General features: G+C 39.8%; 1 long non-coding RNA gene across 3 annotated transcripts in view; it reads left to right on the top strand.

Moving 5' to 3' along the window:
- The window catches only part of LOC127025064 (uncharacterized), a 298,716-nt gene that overhangs the window by 201,970 nt on the left and 76,476 nt on the right, over positions 1-20,270 (top strand). The window lies entirely within an intron of this gene.

Below are 20,270 nucleotides of genomic sequence, written 5' to 3'. Positions count from 1 at the left end.
AGATGAAATAAACATAAAAAAAGACGGCTGCATTTTGAAATCTAAGAATTGAGTTATATACCTTTTTGACAGCTTCCTGAATCACAGCCCACATCTAAGATGAGTAAATAGGTATCTGGCCCTTTAACTGGGTTCCATTTCATATAATTAAAGACTCCCAGAATTAAATGGCCTATATGGAAAGTGGCTTTCAGTGGACTAAATGCCTGAAGCAATCTCCTTGCCTGAGCATAGAAGTGACACTGGCTTACGGATCAATATCATCTCTGTTATTAATATCAAAAGCGCATTACTTTGTTTTTGCCTGGCTGCGCTCCAAGCCTTGGGCCCAGCTCGCATTCAGCCATTTGCCTGGACCATAATTTACTTTCGTGAGTTTTTAAGGTATTGTTTTGTCAGGGCCAATCACCATGAAGTTATAAATGATTCTGAGGACTTGCACTCTCTGTTAGTGGCATATGCGGTGAAATTAATTTTTAAAAGTTTCACGTCAATTACTCCTGTCCTTGAGTTATGCAAGGGGACAAAAGAGCAGAGACTTAAAGACATGAGTGATATCAAACAGATGAGGTAACGACAAACAGAAACAGCAGCTTGGGACCAAATCAGACATTACACTATCTTTAATTGATGCATTGAATTAAACAATGCTAAAGCTAAATAAATATTGACCACTTAGCAAAAGAACCATTGATTTTTATGATGGACAACATTTACATCATATACTGCTCTGGTCTACAGATTTTAGGCTGCTAGCCTGTCAACTCTGGCATGGATATTCTGCAGGACAGCTTGTGCTGATGCTGGGTCCCTTTCTAAAATTATTGAGGTAAATGTTAACAATTTCCCCCACTTTTTGTTTCCAAGGATTGTTTATTTTTGAAGGGTTAAATTCTGCCAGGTCTTTCTTTTCCAGTATCAGCTGCATTAGCGAACAGGTACCGTGTTTCACACAGGTAGACAGAGTTTTGCAGGGAACTATTTGGCTATGGATTGCTGACATGGCTAAGGGCACTAGCCGTGTCTATTCATCAAATGCCTGCCTCCTCCTTTCTTGGGGAATGAAAGAAGGGCAGATGCTCAATTTCTGTCAAGTGACAGAAATGTTCCCTGCATTGTGGTGGACACTCCACAATGGCAACAGCTTCCCTCATACAATAAATTGCCCTGTGCTCTAAGCTGGAAAGGACTGATACTGTTGGGCATCCTCGAAAGGGATGACCTTTCCCAACACTCCCTGTAGCTGCTTTGCTGAAGCTGACATGTTAATGTTCACTCTATTAATATTGATTTAATTACTTAAACATGCCATATCTTAATGATATGATATCTATCTACTCTGGAAACACATTCAGACAACAAAATAATTTGCTTACAGAGCAAGAGTTTACATCTCTGTGACTGTTAATGGTAACGCTGCAGAGCTAAACTGTATTTTTTTTAAAAATAGCTAATTTGTAGTTCTTTAGCATGAAATGTGCTCCTGATTGTGAAACTTAACTAAATGCCAGTGATTAGCATTTTATATTCTCACAGAAGGGGAAAGTGTGAGGTCTCTTCCTGGCAATACAAGGATTTCATTAAGAAGGACAGGTCTATATGCTTAGTAATGCCATCTTCAGTTACATATAGCTTCCTGTGTCTGCAGGGACCACCGAGACACCAGTTAATAGGTTATTGTTTCAATTAGTCCATGATTACTGCTGCTAATCTCTAATTCCTCATTGTTGTGGCTCCTTTTGACTTTACTCCAGTTATTAAGAAGCATTTGGATTTTATTACAATTGACAGGAACTCCAGGCTTCTCCATAGATAAAACACTGCCTGTTGCAAAAGAAATTCAGAAGTAATGAAAAGAGCCTTTCGAGTTTGTTTTTAGGGATTCTTAAAATTACATCATAAACACAATGTAGAATTCAATTAAGATGGAAAATTATAATGCTCAAGGGGGAGAGACTGGATTTCTTACAGAGATATATCAAAACGTCTTTAATTAGTTTTCAGTTATAAACACAAGTCTAGCTTGGTAAAATGAAAAATGAAAACATGAACTAACACAAAATAAGATAAAGGAATTATTGATAATAGCAGGATAGGCAGATAGGTGAGGCATCCCTATACTCCATTGCACACCTCTCAGCTTGGAGGTCTGTGCGTTGCACTAGTTTGACCTTGGAAATCTCAATGGTTCAGTTTTGATGAGCACATGGCAGTGCTGATGCTTGTGAGAACCGCAATTGTTAACAAGCTGCAAACTGCATGGAGAGCAGCTGGAAGGACGTGGATGGTGATCAAGACATCTTACATCCAATCTCATGTCTACAACTGGCTCAATTTGCAAATGGGAGTAAATCTTCTAAAGCAATAGATAATAAATAAACATTTTCCAAACGGACATTTGCAGATTTTCCGTGTCCAGCATTTACACTGACTCAATTTCAATTGTCGTTGTCTTTCTTTAACACAGTGTTAGTAGCTTTAATTGCTGTTTAATCAAAACTCTCCAGGTCTCTGTCAAAGTTTATTGAAGGGTCAGGGTGAATTTGCCTCACAGTGGGGAAGGAACTGACCTGCATGCAGAATCAAAAGCTTGAACTGTAAGCAATATTAAGAGCTTCTTAGCTTTTGATACATACATCTCTAAACATAGATGCCACTCCATTGCCTGATATTATAATGGGTTGCCTATTCACACCAAGCAGTAGGTGCAAATGAACAGCACAAGTATTACTTTTTACCTGATGACATTGCAGGGTCTCTTTGTTAAGCTGCGGATGCTGGGAGGCATCTTAAATGTGTAAGTATCTGAAGGGAGGATGTGAAGAAGATGGGGCTAGGCTCCTTTCAGTGATGCCCATTGACAGGACAAGAGGCAATGGGCACAAACTGAAACACAAGAGGCTCTGTTTGAACATGAGGAAACACTTTTTTACTGCGAGGGTGACCGAACACTGGCACAGAGTGTCCAGGGAGGTCGTGGAGTCTCCGTTCTTGGGGATATTCAAAAGCTGTCTGGACATGGTCCTGGGCAACTGGCTCTAGGTGGCCCTGCTTGAGTAGGGAGGTTGGACGTGATGATCTCCAGATGGCCCCTCAGCCATTCTCTGATCCTGTGATAAGCCTGTTGGAGTGCTTCCATCTGACAGGCCTCAGAGTGTGCATACCTGGGTGGAAGTGGACTGAGAGGTAAGTGATGAGAGACCTAGAAGAAGAAAACAGGAAGTGCTCTAAGGGGAAGAAGTCTTAAGCCATGAGGAGGATTGTCAGGATGACTGAAAGAAATGTAATTCGAGTTGCATAAGGCTTCTGATGCTGTATTGTAGCTCCTAAAGAGACAGAGGTTGTCCTCTTAGGAAGCTTGCCGTTCCCTCTGCACAGAGAACCTGACATCACAATGTGTATTTAACATCCAGAGAAGCACTTCATCTGTTATTTCGAAATGATGGGCAATTGACCGTAAGCTGACGATGGAAAGCTTCCTTTCCTCTGCTGCCTGTAATGCGGGTGAGAACACCAATGCAGGGCAGAATTAAAGGATGTCTTCTGTTAGGAGGACAGAGTTAAACTTCCTGCAAGGCTGAAGGACTCTGTGGATGTGCAGGTCACTGGCTTGTGTCTGTCAGACAGAGCCTCCCATTGCTGGGAATGAGCAGATCAAAACACTTCCCATTTGTGTTAATGTGGCAGTTCATTGTCCTTGCAGCATGTAGGATCTCCAGTGCTGGACTGGCAGCAGAGGAGTTTACGTCTGTGTTTTATTTTATTGTACTGCAGAACTCGGGGCAGGGGGGGCAGGGCGGAGAGGAGAGAGGGACACTCTGTCTTTAGAGTAAGTGCTGAAGCTCACTGCATAGTTCGCAGTCTTGTTAGAAGGAACATGACCTGCTTCGCATTTTAAGAGTAAGGTAGGGAACAATACGGAGAGTCTGTTTCCCCCTCCCCCCTTCCCAGTATGCAGACGCCCCCAGTTACAAACATGGCAATTTAAAAACATGTAAAAATCATAAATGAGACAGCAGCTGTGTATAGCTTCAGCAAAATGCTAAATTGCCGCATCACTGTGGACTCTAAATGACAATAAACCTTCCACCTCTCATAAATTAAGCAGACTTTCAAAAAAATGATATCTACAACTGCAACTTTTTATGGATGTTTGGTAACTTTAATCATTTTGCAAAATGCGATTCCTGGTCATAAATTCTCTCCCAAGTACAGATTTAGGGAGAGCTAAAGCACTGCAGTGAGTTGATAGGTAAGTTTTAATCTGACAGTGCCAAAAAGTCTATTAGATTTATCCTGAGGCAGTGGCTGCCCAGTAATTACAACAGGGCAGACTTAACCGAGGTTTTGAATACCAGGAAGGTGACTTAAAGGGTGTGTCACAGGTTCAGGAGATGAACTTGGAAATACTCCTTACCTAGTTTTAAAAAGTGATTCTTGAACCCACCTACTTTTTAAAAACTAGTTCACTGAAAGGCAAGCCTGTCAGGGGACAGCTGTGACCTTCCAGCATAAGCTCTGGTAAGAAATATCTTGTAACCGTTCAAGAGAAGTAACATAATCCTCCTTTCTTGCTTTTGTTTTTAATACAAAAATGACATTCCTATATCCATGTGGCTGTGATTTTTCACTGTGCAGTAGTACACTTTTTTTTTCCCTAGTGTTGGTCATTCAGGGATCTCAAAACACTTTACAAATTCAACTTTGTCAGTTGCTAGTTTAATTATTCCTGTTAGATGGGTGGGCTGTTTGAGCCAGACAATACTTTGCCCACTTGTGTAGCAAACTCAGGAATGAAATCTGGATTTTCTATCTCTTTTTTCCTTTGTGCGAACCATAGACTAATCTTTCACTCCAAATATGGAATGCATACACACTTATTACACATAATGGGAAACAAAATAAGGATTAGGAAGTAAGTGCAAAGCCTGCTATTTGGTGTGTTGTTCCTTTGTGAAGTTGTTGATTAGCTGTGGATTAATTCAGAACAAATAATATTGATGGAAATGTATGAACAAGAATGAAAGGGGGAAAAGATTTGTCTCCATTCCTGAATAGGAGCTGATGTCCCTAGTCAGTGTTTATACAAAGTGGTGCCAAATTGTCGGGATGAACCCAGGTACACATGAGTGGAGACAGCTGTTCTACAGTGAGCTTTTCCTTCTGCTTGCTCTGTATGAGTTCTTCTGTTGGTTTACTTGCAGGATAATGGGAAAAAAAGACCCAATTCCTGAAGGATGCTTTGAATGCTGTTTGTCAATGTTGCACACTTGCAAATGAACTGCAAGAACAATGCTTTGTGTTCTGTGCGGAAGGTCATAGCGCTTGGGGTCTTACCACGGAAAAAAAAAGCGAGGGAGAAGCAAACCCAAAGCTTCCTGATATGAGCTGTTTTGAAAAGCTTAGAAGAAGTCCGTTGTTTCGAAAACGTGCAACAGATAAACTATGTCAAGTCACATTTTACCTCTTCTTGGACACTGGGCAGCCATACCTGCATTAACGGCAGGTATTTAACTTCTTATTAAAGCAAATGGGTTGTACTGTAAAGAGGTGAGCGAAGCCCCTCCTGAAATGAAGTGAGAACTGAAAACATTTAAATTTGGCCCTAAGTCCTCACGTGCAGGACTAGGACATGAATACACGACCATCAAATGCCATGGGCTGGAGCAGTGTTGCTGAACTGCACTGGACCACTCATGCCAAATCAATTAGAGATGGCATTTGTGATTAATTTCCTTGCTGGAAACCTGATTGCACTTATTACTGCTCATCCTCTGCAACTGTATTATGAAGAAATTATTTTTTTCAGTACATGAAATTATTTCTTTCAGTAACTGAGTTCGGTTTTCTGTTTATTTGGGTTTTTTTTTCGAAAGCCAAGTATTCAATGGTGTCACAGGGTGGCCTGGCTAACCATGCCTCCTTTCTCTAACTACCAAGTCTGTCTTGTATACTCTAGTAAATAAATTTAACATGAACTGAAAGGCAGCAGACCGTTCATTTAACAAGAAAAGCTTGAGTAGTCAATATTACAGATGAGAAATGCAAATGAACTAACAATGCTATTGGAACATTGACTTTTCACATTTATAAAATTTTACTTTCTGTATTTCAGATTTTTTTTTTTAAATTAACTATTAGCTCATTGTGGTTTTTTTCAAAGCACTTAGAAATGTTTTCATGTTGCATTTTCATGGTAGGGGGTTAATAGCAGCACTGAACCCAATTCATTGTCAGTATTGCATACTCACCCGGGGAGAGGATTCTCTTAGTAAGACTACATGCAGAGGGAGATTCGTAGAGCTTTTTCCAGCATCACTTCTATATTTAGACTAAGACTTTTTTGTTTAGTTTTATCACTGTGTAGGTATGGATCATGTTAATATTAAGTTACGTGTGCATATGGGTAGGAGAGCATACACTCAATACTGGCTTTCTGTTCAGCTCCAGAGGCAAAGCTACGTATCTGAACACTTACAGAAAAGGAAACCATAGCTCCTGAAGTCACCTGAGGGAGACGATGTTTGCAGTTTTATACAGTATCATTTGGCTCAGGAGCAATTCTACTTTCAAGTGACAATTTGAGGTGACATTTCCAATGCTGTGGAAGAAAAATCGCTTTCCTGGATAAAAAAAGAAAGAATGCTTTTTTTTTAAAAAAAAAAAGCCACAAATGCATAGTATCAGCATTAGTCAAATGAAATTAATGCTTCCAATATTTTTTAAAGCTTGCTCATATGAATCAACTATTTCTGAAATTGTAGTTTATCAAGTAAGAATATTGTAGTTATATATTAGCAAACTGTCCGATGGCCATTCTGATATCTTATTACTCTATGCACTAGGGTAGCGTTTTTAGGATAAAGTTAACCTTGGTGAAATATATCATGGTTCACTAATGTATCTTCAACTGTCTGATGAAAGGCCTTGCCCCCAACAACATATGAATATTTAAATTACTGTTAATTATTTATAGTATATTTTTATTAACACTGACTTACAGCATGGTCAAGTAGCAGATAAAGCTCATTATGCACCAAGGTTGAACACGCATCTTGAACAACATTGCTGCTGCTGAATGGAAGATAACTTCCATGTTTTTATCCTGTGTTGATTTCTGTGAGAGTGAATCTGGAAGAAGGTCACTGAAATGAGGCGCTTGTTGACTTAAATATTTTAGAGAGAGACTCTCATATCTGGGTGCAAGTTAAACTGAAAGTTACTGTTTCTAATAGAAACATTTCTTCAAGTGTAGCATCTCAGCACATGGTTGGGGACAATTAAAAAAGAAATAAATCTCTATCTTGCCATTAAAGTCCCAAGTGATGGCTCTTACAAGCCTCTCACCTGAGAGACTCTTCCACAGCCTCAAGTTTTTCATTAAATTTAACCTAGGTTTTCCTGTTTTCATTTTATCTCTTTGTGCGTGGTGTGAAAATGCCTTTCTCCCTCCTTGATAATCAGATATGTTCTATGTTTGCCACTATTTTGCGAGCTCTTTAACCCCTTCCTGACCAAGCTAAGAGTGCTATTCAAGATTTTCCATCATTTTTTGCAGTTGTCTTTTCAGCTTTTTGTTGTTTTTCTGTTGATCCTCTTTGAATTCCCTTTAGGTTGTTGTCAGTTCTGTAGTGAATATTGGTGATACAGTCTATATAAATACCTGGATAGACGGGTGTATTGCTAAGGCAACATATTACATACAACCTAATGCAGTATTCCATATCAGCTAACAAGAAATCCCTATAAGGCCAGATCTAAATCTCTCTGGTCTGTAACACAAGGTGATGCCTCTGCATATGTTGACAAGATTTCATTAGCCTTTTCTGTAGCCGTATCGTCTTGCAAAACCATATCTAATCTTCAGTTTGCTGTCTCTGCTAGATCTCTTTCAACACTGCAGCTTCTTTGGATCTCCTCTGTCTCTCACTGAGTGTCTGCATTGTGGATTATTTTCCCTGGAGGTATTAGTGTATATTTTTCCATATATGAAGATAATAAACGGAAGAAGCAGAGATGAAAAGAAAAACAATTACTTGAGAGCAGAAATAGAAAGAGATACAAAGAAGATACTGACAGGGAGACAAGGGAAGAAAAATCAAGGAAGAAGAATACAGAAAAATGAAAAAGGAGTTAAATAATCAGAATAAATTAATTAATCAAAGTGCAGATCATGTGGACTAGAATAGCAAAGCAGCAATGCAGAGAGCTAAAAGGAGACAGGGATAACGATAATGAAGGATAAGTTGAAATGTAGTATATATTTTCAAAATAATGCATTTGAAAGTGCTATTTGACTTGTTAGACCTGACTTTTAGCAAGGCTGTCACACTCTAGGCACTATAAAGCACATGACAAGGGGTTATGAGACACATCAAATTTTTCCCTGAACAAAAGCAGTGATTCTTACTATGATCATGTTTTTGTTTGCAGTTCAGACCTCCCTGATTTTTACAGTGGTGACTCATGATTTTTATCCCTGTATCACAGATATGAAAAAGTGTTTTAGAAAGGCTAAGTGAATTGGCAAAGGTTATAGAAGAAGTCATTGCGAAGAAACGCACATTTCTAAGTCTCAGCGTCAAGCCACTGTCCCTAAGTTTCTGCAATGCTGTGGTTAGAGAGAAGGAATTCTTGTCAATTCTCACACCTTCTCTCCATATTATGGATGCTCTTTTATCATAGGGGTTAATTATGATTTGTTGACTGCTTCTTTCACCATCTTGCCTCAGATATTTGATCATACAGTGCCCATATTATCCAGTCAAAATCAGTGCCTAAGTTAAAGATAGTTGCTAGAAAAGTGTTTGATATGCTTTTCTTCTCCTGGTATGACATTGTGAGCTCTCAGTGTGCAAAATGGCCTGCTTTCTGTAGAGATGAGGGGGTTCACAGACCACCATTTGGAAACCACTGGCCTCAGTGCTACAGTTAGGGGGAAAGGGAGCCTGGAGCAAGCCCTCACTAGTTCCTAGAAAAGACTGTAAGTCAGGGAGGGGAATGACACCATCAGCGAATGAAGGTGGCTGGGGAGGAAGTGCAGGGGAGGACTTAGTTCAGTAACCAAGCTGCCTACATTCAAAGAGCTAACGTACCAGATATTACTGCTCAAGGCATTCTCACTATTGCCAGGGGCTTAATATGATTTGCATAGTGCCTATGAGTATTCCTAAGGGAGAATGACAGAGATCATTAAATGAAAACAAATAATAAATAAGCTCCTTACAGTCCCCACAGGTACATAAATATGACTGTACGTGGGGCACACAGGCGAAGATAAATGGCTCAGTGTATATAGGGTGAGGAATCCATAAAGCAGACGGGCTTCATTTTCCCCTTTCTGTCCACAGAAAATGTGTTCGCTTAGTGCTAAGGAGGGTCAAGTGACTGTCACAGACTTTGCACTGAAGACATGTAACCTGTGTCACGGCTGCCATCCATTCTGGCTTGAAAAGGTCAGCTCCCCAGACACAGGTGGTAATGTCACAAGTTAAGTACATGAGGGCCTCCAGAGTGCATCGGAAACAGCAGACGAGCAACATCTAACCCCACCGAACCATCCAGTTGTCACGGGGCCAGTGGAAATGGCATTGAGAACAAGCAGGCTTGCGTCTGTAGTGGAGCTGCACATTTTTTCTTCATTAGAAGATTTTTAGGATTCTAGTCAGTAATGTTACGTTGCATAGGAAGATCAAGGATACTAGGAGATTTCACAGCTGTAGGTGTTGTGACTGTTACCTATTCTGCATTATGGGCTGCTGTGGTTGAAATCAGACTAAAGCTTAGGAAATTCTTTAACTGTGACCTTTCCTGTGACTCAGATCACAAAGATTTTCTGTCAGTTTGGTCTGGGCTAGATTTGAAATTATGTCTTAGAAGTGAAAGACACAGTGAATGAATTGAGTAGAATAAGCTAAATTATTGGCTCCGGACTTGTAGTACTCTGTTTTCTACAGTAGATCACAAATAAATGTAAAAGGCTGATTTGTCATAGCCGATGAAACAGTTAAGTATTTCTTTAATTATAAACATTATAAAACAGCATCCAGTTTCAGGCTGTTACATTGCACAGCAGGTCATCTTACCTTACAGGAATTCAAGGCAACACCAGATCAGCTCTGTGTCAGAATAGTGTAAGTTCTCTGTTATCTTTATTGTTTAGTTACATAAATATCTAACAAATAATGTTCAAAGAGGAGGAGAACATTTTTGCTACTTTCCAAAGAGAAAGGATAAAGTTTGTTCTTACTGTCTTTTAAAAAAGGCTGATAAATTGGATGGGAAATAGTGAGAAATCTGCAATGTCAGAGAAAGTTTAAAAGATATTAAGCTTACTGATGACAAAATCTAATTGTGATACCAAGTATGAATGGAGATTAGAGTGCATCTTTTCAGTGCACAGCATTATGACATGATACCTCTTGGGGATCTATTTCTGTCATCTCAGGCTGTCTATTCCAAGGAAGTGTGAATGAGTCATTCATATAATAGTTTAAAAAGTAGCTTCACACTGTCTTCTACAGCCTTTAGTAGGTATTCATTTCTATTTTTTTATGTATCTGAACCTGCAACAAAGATTGCAATGCAATGAGGAAAATAAGTCCCATAAACCCTTTAGTGCAGAGACTGAGAGAAGTGCTACTTTTGCATGCAGTGGTGCTTAGCACCTGTGGTACTTCAGCTGGAATTGAGGGTGTTCATGGCTCTGACAGTTTGTCAGAACTGTTGCCTCTTGGGACTTCTCAGATGTCATGGCAGGATCAGACTTGATAGTCATTTCTGAAGATACTCAAACAGTAACAACTAAAACTGTCAGTAACTTCTGTAGCTATGGATTTAAATTTTTCCCTTATGCTTCTAATTTCAACCTACAAAGTGCAGTTTTTTGGGACTTGTCATGGTTTAACCCCAGTCAGAAGCCCAGCACCACACAGATGCTCCCTTGCTCCCTGTCCCCCTCCCCCTGCTCCCGGTGGGATGGGGAGGAGAATCGGGAAAGAAGGCGGAACTCGTGGGTTGAGATAAGAACAGTTTAATAACTAAAGTAAAATATAAAATTAACAATAATAATAATGAAATATAGTAATACTAATACTACTACTAATAATAGTAATGAAAAGGAATATAACAAAAAAAAGGTGGGGGGAGGGAAGGAAAAAAACCCAGTGATGCACAGTGTGATTGCTCACCACCCGCTGACCGATGCCAGAGCCGCGATCCGCCCCTCCCGGCCAACTCCCCCAGTTTATATACTGGAAATTTGGGGATCGAACCCGCGACCTTTTTGCGTTATTAGCACCATGCTCTAACCAACTGAGCTAACCACTGGGCATGATGTTCCGTGGTATGGAATAGCCCTTTGGCTAGTTGGGGTCAGCTGCCCCGGCTCTGCTCCCTCCCAGCTTCTTGCACACCTGCTTGCTGGCAGAGCATGGGAAAGTGAAAAGTCCTTGGCTTAAGATAAGCGCTACTCAGCAACACCTAAAACATCAGCGTGTTGTCAACATCATTCTCACACTAAATCCAAAACCCAGCGCTGTACCAGCTACTAAGAAGGGAGTTAACTCTGTCCCAGCTGAAACCAGGACAGACTACAAGTGATTTACTACTATGGCCATATTACAGTATCCTGAAAGTTGCTCCCGCTTTTTTCTGACTCTGCTTCCTCATTTGAAAGTTCATTTTTGGAATGCACATATGTACCGATCACCTGATCAGCTGGCTGGTACCTATGCATGGAGTATCTGAATTGCCAAGCTAAAACATGTCTGAAAACTCATTTAACAATAGGTGAGAATTTTTAGAATTTCTTAGATGTTTGGAGAGGGAAGAAGTAATCACTACAGAGCTAATTTCATCTACAGAACTAATCTTTGAGCCAAACTTCCCCAATTCCAGTGCCTGTGTTGAGGTAGTTGGACCTGTCCGTCACTACCTCCAAATGCTCTGAAGCAACTGCAATTTTCTCTGCTCTCACTGGAAGCCACAGCTCCTCTGAACCACAGAAAAATGTTTTGGTGTCCAAGTAAATAAGTGGTGTTTAGCTGGCTAAGCTCAGACCCTCATACTTCTATAATGCCAAAGATGCCTTATAGGTAGCTTGATTTGGGGGGGGGGGTGGGGAGGGAGGAATTTTTTTGGTTCTAAAGTGCTGCAAATCTGACATCTAAAAAATGGACGTTTAAGAAAGAACAAAAATGATCAGAGGGATGGAACACCTCTTCTATGAAGAAAGGCTGAGAGAGTTGGGATTGTTCAGCCTGGAGAAGAGGAGGCTCCAGGGAGACCTTATTGCGGCCTTTCAGTACTTAAACAGGGCCTATGAGAAAGATGGGGACAAACTTTTTAGCGAGGTCTGTTGTGATAGGTCAAGGGGTTATGATTTTAAACTAAAAGAGGGTATATTTAGACTAAATATAAGGAAGAAATTTTTTACAGTGAGGGTGGTGAAACACTGGAACAGGTTGCCCAGAGAGGTGGTAGATGCCCCATCCCTGGAAACATTCAAGGTCAGGTTGGACAGGGCTCTGAGCAACCTGATCGAGTTGAAGATGTCCCTGCTCATTGCGGGGGGGGGGGGGGGGTTGGACTAGATGACCTTTAAAGGTCCCTTCCAACCCAAACTATTCTATGATTCTGTGAATCAGGACATTCAGACAAAAGGTAATGTTTTCAGCACATTAGGAATCTAGGACAATCTTTTGGAAACCATGATGGTTAACCTGGTCACCTTAGAACCTCTAACAGTTCTAACTCAGCAGCTGGTTTAATGTACAGATTAGATTACATTAGTAGAAAAATACAGAGTTCTTGTGAAGTATCAGATACTTTCTAAAAGGGCTTGAAATAAAGCTGGAATCTGCTAAATGGCAAGTGGAAGAGACAATATTGACCAGGCTGGGGCTCGTTCCTCTGTGATGACATTGAAGAACTCTCTGACACGTTTTGATTTCTTTCATATTTCTGATTCTTTATGAAGGCTTGAAGAGTTGAGGCCATTCAAAGAGTTGAGGAAAGCTGTGAATGAAAGTTCATTTGAGCAGAGGATGCCCTGCAAATGTGAACCAAGCATTAAGTACAGTTGTCTGCAGTGCTTAATTGCCCCTGCAACTTTTTTTGTCTGTCCTCTCATTTTTCCTGGGTTGGCATTTTTGTGGATGAATACCACTGGGAGTTAAGGACTTGCTGTGACTCTCACTCTTACTTACAGGAGTTTTGCCTGCAGCAGTCACATAGTTGAAAAATATAGATCCATGTGACTGCTAAGAGACCACTGAGAAGCCAAGTAAGTAGGACTCATGGCCATTTTGCAATTCCACCTCATTAGACATGTTTTGGGGCTTATGATTGTGCTGTGAGGATAAATAAGTATAAATATTATATTTGCCTCCAGGTTATCTTTAAAAATGTATTTCTCTGTCTCCCTCCCCCTCTTTCTTTCTTTCTTTCTTTTTTTTTCCCCCCTCCAATTTTCAGTGTAGCCTGTCAACTCCTGGTGAGTGAGTTATCAACTCTGTGGTCTCACAGTATGGTGGCCCAGCATAAGGTATTACATTGTAAAGGGTTGCCTTGTGCTGCCAATTACCCGAGGTTCTAGAAAGCAAAATGTGCAGCAGTGTGATTAAGTTCATGTGCAAGTAGAAATTCACACAACCCCAAAACTACTATTAGAAAAAGTATTGCAAAAAATATTTGACTTGTCCTCAATGCTGCATTTTCAAAATATAAAAAAGTGGCAATAGCTGTCTCTTTTATCATTTGAACAACTCTTGTGAATTACCTTTGAGATATAGAGGAGCAAGACACTACGGAAAAACTTGGGTAAATACATACCTAAATTGATATTGTTGCCCAGATGTTGATCTTTCTTAAACACACAAATGCAAATTCTCTTTGTTGAACACACTGATCCAGTTTGCTACCTGCTGCAGACCTGTGTATCTCCAGTGGAGTCCATGGAATTATGACAGTTCACACCAAATGGTGACCTATCCCTCTGTTCTCTTTTACCTCAATTCAAAGTCCATGTGTTTTCAAAAATGAGTGGACCGATTCCTGAAGGAAAGGAATTACACCAGGTTGCTGGAGGCCGGGAAGTGTCTAGGGGAAGCAATGTGTCTGTGGTTATTGCGATCTTTCTTGTGTGTGTGTGCTATTAGTCTCTGTTAGACAAGTAATCATGAGTTGTATGTAGCTTTAGTTTGGCTGGTGTATTCACTTACATATTTCCTGATTTTGCTGTTATGGCTACTGGCACTGGTATTAGGACAGACCCCTTTTGAACAGTTCTCCAGTCTACTTCTTTAGGTTTAGTCTCTGTATTTCATATTGTCACAAATTTTAAGAGCTCCTCTCCAAGATATCCCTAAGATGTCATTATCAACAGCTGTTATTTACATATGTACAGAGGGACTGCATTAATCAGTAGATGTGATACAGTGGTGCAGAGTATGGGCTGAGGAGCTAAGCAGAGTGAAATCCACATCCTGATTTATCTGACTTGGTGTGATACAAAGCACAGCATCATGCAGGTGAAACATGCTTACTTCCTCTGTCCACAATTTACAGGGGCAACATAGATGCTGAAGATGCCACTATACTGCATCTGTGTGCAGTATTGCTCCAAAGCTGCTGCTGCAGTGCAGGAGGATGGGTTAGCCACCAGACTAATCCGACCCTCTGCTGTAGCAACAGTGCCTTCACTGATCAGCATGCCAGCAAGCAAAAGGGTGTTAGCACTACCTCGGAAGGACTTCAGCATGTGCAAGGAGATATAGCAAAGCTTGGTTTTCAATTTCCTGAAGGTATTCCTGCTCTTGTTTTCCTTACAAGCCTTACAAGCAAGTGTCTTGTCGTTATTCCAGTGTGAAGATTTCAAATTCACTGTAGTTAATGCAGGTTTGGTCTAGTGTAAATGTTACCATAGTCAGGTCCAGTGGTTCCTATTTCCATGTCTATCCATCTGGGAGTTCGGAAAAGTCATTTGACTGCCTTGCTTCAATTTAGCTTTATCTAAAATGGCATTTTAAATTATGATCTACCTTTCAGTATACAGCCCTCTTAATGACTCTGTCATGAATGGTGCTGTAGGAATTTATAGACCCTCAATGTAACAGATGCTGTCTGTGTATGGAAAAGCCTGAAATAAGTGAGTTGGTCTTTTGAGGCAGCCGCTACATGACACGGCAAGAGCAGTTCCTTTAAAGTAGAAAACAACACTAGGGTTTGTATGACTTACACCCTTATTTTGGCTCATTGGTGTTTCTAGGAGATGATGCCAGGAAATATTGTTGCCTTTTCATATTCAAGTTTTAAGGGGATGTTTAGTGTTTGGGGATCACGTAGTTCTAGAATGTGGGGCTGAATTACCACGAGGTGGCAGTGTGCAAGGCCCAAAGTATATGTTGATTGTACCACTTTCCTTTAAGTTTGTTACCAGACCAGGTAACAGTTGGACTAGATGATCGTTGTAGGTCCTTTCCAACTGGAACTATTCTACTCTATATTTTCCAGTAAATATAGACGTTAAAAGGTCATGCATAGATCCTGAAGGATTTCTGTTTTTACAAAGGATACTTTATACTGTTACGCACTGATACTCAATATATGCTTAAGTTAATATATGAAGCAAGTTTGTATACTGCTCGTGAGAAGGACTGTGATCCTTTACTTAAGGATCAGAAAAGGGTTTTAGAAACAGTGACCATACTGTTCTCCATTTCTTCCTATACTAATCCTCCACATTCTGAAGTACAAATAACAGTGCAAAGAGGCTATGCTGTCTTAAATGGAAATGTTTGAGAAATATAGGGCATTCCCCTGTCCATGTGTGTGTACACACATACTGAGCAGACACAAGATAGCCAGCAGAAAGAAACTATGCTCGTGTTTGTTTCCAAAACATTTTCACTGGGACCATTAAAAGAGCCTTCACCAGTATTTGGGAAAACCGTATGGATCTCCAGTGAGGGACAGTTAGTGGGTAACCAGGAACTATGAACACCAATGACAACCAGCTTTACCAGTAAGAGGTACTTTTGTTTTCCTTTCTTAATAAGTTTTACAATGACAGTAGGAAAAATTGCATCAAAAGCAGTGGCTTAATCTACATATAGCAGTCATAGACAGTGTGAATTCATAAATACTCTCTAAGGTTAGTTAAAACACAGTATGCTGGGAAGAAATTATTATTTCTGCAAAATTTGTACAAAATAATTCTTTATGGCAAGAATTCTGAGTCTGCATGCTCAATAAGTAAGTAAAGCTCTAACAGTGAACAGAGCTGAAAAGAATCCTGTAGTTCTTCATGAACTGATACTATCCAGAAGGCTTCACATGTCTCTTTTTTCAGTAGCGTACAAAGTCTCTATACATAATGTCCACAGAAAAGACACTGGATATAACCCATGGCAAGGAATAAGTTACTTTCGGTAGCAATGCTCTTTAGCTAGAAGCCATATACAGATGAAGTTCATGCTTGGTTCTGTGGGAGGAGTATAATCATATTCTGTCTCTGGTCAAACTAGGCATTGGTCTTCTAATCACAGAAAGCTTCCTCACAATTTTAGCAATGCTTTTGACTCGGTGAGGAACCCTCAAGATAAATAAAATTGAGATGCAGCTTGTAGCATTTCTGCAGTGTGCTTTCACATGTGGTATAGACTTTAACTGTAGTATCCTTTGGTTGTCTGGGTTGGAGTTTTTTCTGTTTGTTTCTGTTCCGAGGTCTAGTTTCAGGTTTTAAAACCTCTAAAAAAATTAGTGTCTTTTTAGGTCCTCATAGTGAAATAGGTAACGTCAGGCTGTTTGGATAATGAAAGTGACAGTGTTTTGGGGAGCTTTGTGGCATTGCACTGTAATACATTTGCATTTATCATCTCATATTATTTCAAATTATTGTCTTTAGGAAGTCAGAGAACCTGCCCTAGGAGGTTATTTGACTGAATACTAGTGTGTTGCCTATAAATCTTGCAAAAGAGGCCATTTGGCTATTTGTGTGTGGTGGCTCTTCAATTCATGCTGTTGGAGAGAGACAATTTCATTTAAGTATCTGAGTGTTGCCTTATTTGTGAAAAACTTTTTCATACCAAGTACCATATTTAGTAAAACTGAGCAAAATTCTGCTCAGCTTCATATATTTTTCTTCAGACCTATGCATAATTTTTCAGATAGTTTCTTCCCCTGTATTCAAGGGCCCTCAGCACTTTTCCATTGTACCCTTCTCCTCCTTAGCCCCAAAACTCTTTCAGTTTATTTATCATTCATCCCACTCTCTGCCAAATGAATGATCCTGCTGTAAGGTTCCAGGGCAGAGTTATAAGCAGTAAGGATGCTGGCTAGGCTAGTGTTTTGACTACAAGTCTTGGAAGAAGCAGTCTACTAGGAGCAAGTAGTGAAGGATACTGAACGATTCAGTGGAATGTACTAAACTAGCAATAGCTGATTCTGAGCCCTACCCATTTCCTAAGAAACAAATTATATTCCCCCAAACTTCACGTCTTCTCACTGCTGCAGATAAAAGCATGAACTGGTTTCTTTTAATTTCCTGAACAAGCACAGAAGGAGAATTCTGCAAACAATTAAAATTGCAAATTGCTTGGTTGCTCAAGATCAGGTTTATTCAAAAGGGTGCCTGCTCTTTGGGGACTGGAAGAAGTTGGGTTTGAGATGCATTTTGAACAAGGTAAGCATTTTTTCAGATTATTCCCAGCATAATATGCCAAGGGGAATACAGTGCGTTTGTTATTTCCTTAAAAAAAAAATAATCAATGAACTGAAACATTCCCTCTAGGCCTATAATATTTATTTCAATGTTCTGTCAATAAATATAACAAGGTTAGTTTTCTATCAGATTAGTTGGAAGAATCATTTGAGGGAAGTTCTATTTGGTAAGCTCGATTGCAAAACGCAATCAATAAGAAAAAATTCCCTTGTTGTTATCGAAAGAAACATGGAGCTCTGAGGAGTTGTCCCAGAACAAGTATTTATGTCTCTGCCCCAGAATTCTTTTGCCGGCACCTGAAGGCCAATTTGCTAGCCTTTCTTCTCTCTTGCTTCCAAATGCCAAAGGAGGGGAAATGAAAGCACACAGGAAGTCTGAGACAATGTTTGAGTACTAGTACTAGTATAGCATTCTGAATACTGCAGTTCAGTTCCTTGTTAATAGGAAATCCCTGTTGACTTCTTTTGTGCGTTAACCAAACGATAATCCCCCTGCGTTTCAGAACCTCTTGTGTAAAATCTTGACAACAGCACTTCTCAATTTCAGTGGTCCTCTCAAAGACAGTTTTATAAAAGTAATGCAAAACTCATAATGCAGTTTCACCATTTATTTGTAGTATTGGAGAAGAGAGCCAGGCTTGCCTATCCTGCTAGAATAATCTTTCCTTGACATTACCAACTCCTGTTGAATATGCCAGAGGCAACGTTGTCACTGAGTTCTGTGCTGCAAGCTCACCTCTACTGTTACCAAGGATGAGGCAGCGTGGAGATATGACGGCACAGTATACATTTGAAAGTACTCTCATGACTCCTGTGCAGCTGTATTATCTGTTTGGCCCAGAAATAGTGAGATTTGTCATCAGTTGGCATGCAGGACCGGAGAAAGTAAAGCCAGACTGAAAACAAACACAAAATATTTTAAAATGGAAATGAGAAACAAAACTGTGAGGATTCTACATTCAGTCATCATATTGTAACACACTCTAATCCTACATCCCATGTTTCTTATTAAGTGCATTTTCAGCTCAAAATAGTTTGGGGGACAAAGAAAGATCCATGTAAAAATTTCCCATATAAGGATAATCTCTCCATTATTGTCACTGATTTCTGTGTATTCTGCAATATCTGTTGTACATTATTGTTATAGGCATAACTACAAGCTGCATGTTTTCAACCTGTCTGCGTTATATTTTACAGTCCAGGTTTTGATAGGAGCCTGCCTTCTGTACAGTTTGTTTTTACAGCACTCTGAGGAATATGAGGAAGGTACCTAGCTTCTTGCAGGTGGAAGTAGTGGCATTAAAGCCCCATAAACGTGTGAAAGAAAAACACCAAAAAAACCTTATAAATTATGATATATTTTGTCAACCAGGTTGAGACTAACCTACTACACACAATGGTGGTGGCTAAAAGGAAACCATTTCTGCAATAGAATAATGATGCCCTTTGAAAGAAAAAGAGGGAAAAAAACCCCAGATGTCTACCACTGAGCTTAACATTAACTGGTGTCACAGTTCTTAAGTCTCTTGACTTGACATCAGTGCATTTCTGCATATTTCAGCCTTTTTTCCAGTCATACCAGATGCTTGTTTTAAGCTGATTTCTTGATTTCTACTGCAAAATCACAGTACATGCACTTAAATGTGGGATGCTGCAGTATTAAAGCATTTACAAAATAGCTGTACTAGTACTGAAGTCGTCACCAGCCTGTTAATCTGTGTGCAATAGAGAGCAAACTAAATTCAGTTGGTATCTTCTTTATGCATTTAAGTAGCATGGATGAGCCTAATTGACTTGAAGTTTTGCACAAGCATTGTGTTATTTGTAGGTGCATACATTCTAATTCCTGGTGCAATTGTGTGAACTGTGTGCCTGTATAGTGTGTACGAGAGGATGAGCTGAAACTGCGCTCTGCATATTAACTGATGATGCCACAGCAAATAAGATTTGAGTTAGAAGAGCGCTTACTAGATCATTTGAAAGCCAGTTCTAATTAATCTATTTCTTTCAGACTTTGTTTTTTAGTCTTCCAAAGGAAATCTTTATAACTTTGTAAGGCAAAAAAACCCATTGAAAACAGAAGTTGTGTTACCATAGTCAAAATAAAGCACTTGAAAGCAATTTCTTTGAAGTGGCGTTGTGCATCAGGCATGAGGGAAACACAAATAGAGTCCCCTTCCTTCATTCAGCTAGATCAACGCAATGCATTGACAAGGGCCCACTCTTGTGGGAGCAGTTGGCCAAAATTGCTTTTATAATATATTCTGGAACAGCGAGTAGGGAGGTACTAGAAGCAGCCCAAAGGGGCCAGGGAACGATATAAAGGCTGAATGTAAAATAAATTTCTGTGATTATATATGGTCACTGAAGTGGACCTGGAAAAAAAAACCAGGGTAGAGCTAGTAAAGAAAAAGCTAATAAAGATAAAAACAGTGCTCGATAATACCGGTTTTCCCTGCAGAAAATAGTCAAAGGTTTTGGGGCGAATCTTCTTAATATAGCTGCGTTAACATTAATGGAGAGTCTCGGGTGTTTTTTGCTAGAGAGTT

This window comes from Gymnogyps californianus, chromosome 22, assembly GCF_018139145.2.
Source record: "Gymnogyps californianus isolate 813 chromosome 22, ASM1813914v2, whole genome shotgun sequence".
NCBI classification, from domain to species: Eukaryota; Metazoa; Chordata; class Aves; order Accipitriformes; family Cathartidae; genus Gymnogyps; species Gymnogyps californianus.
The sequence above is the reverse complement of the archived record's forward strand: the minus strand, read 5'-3'. Positions and strand labels throughout refer to the sequence as shown.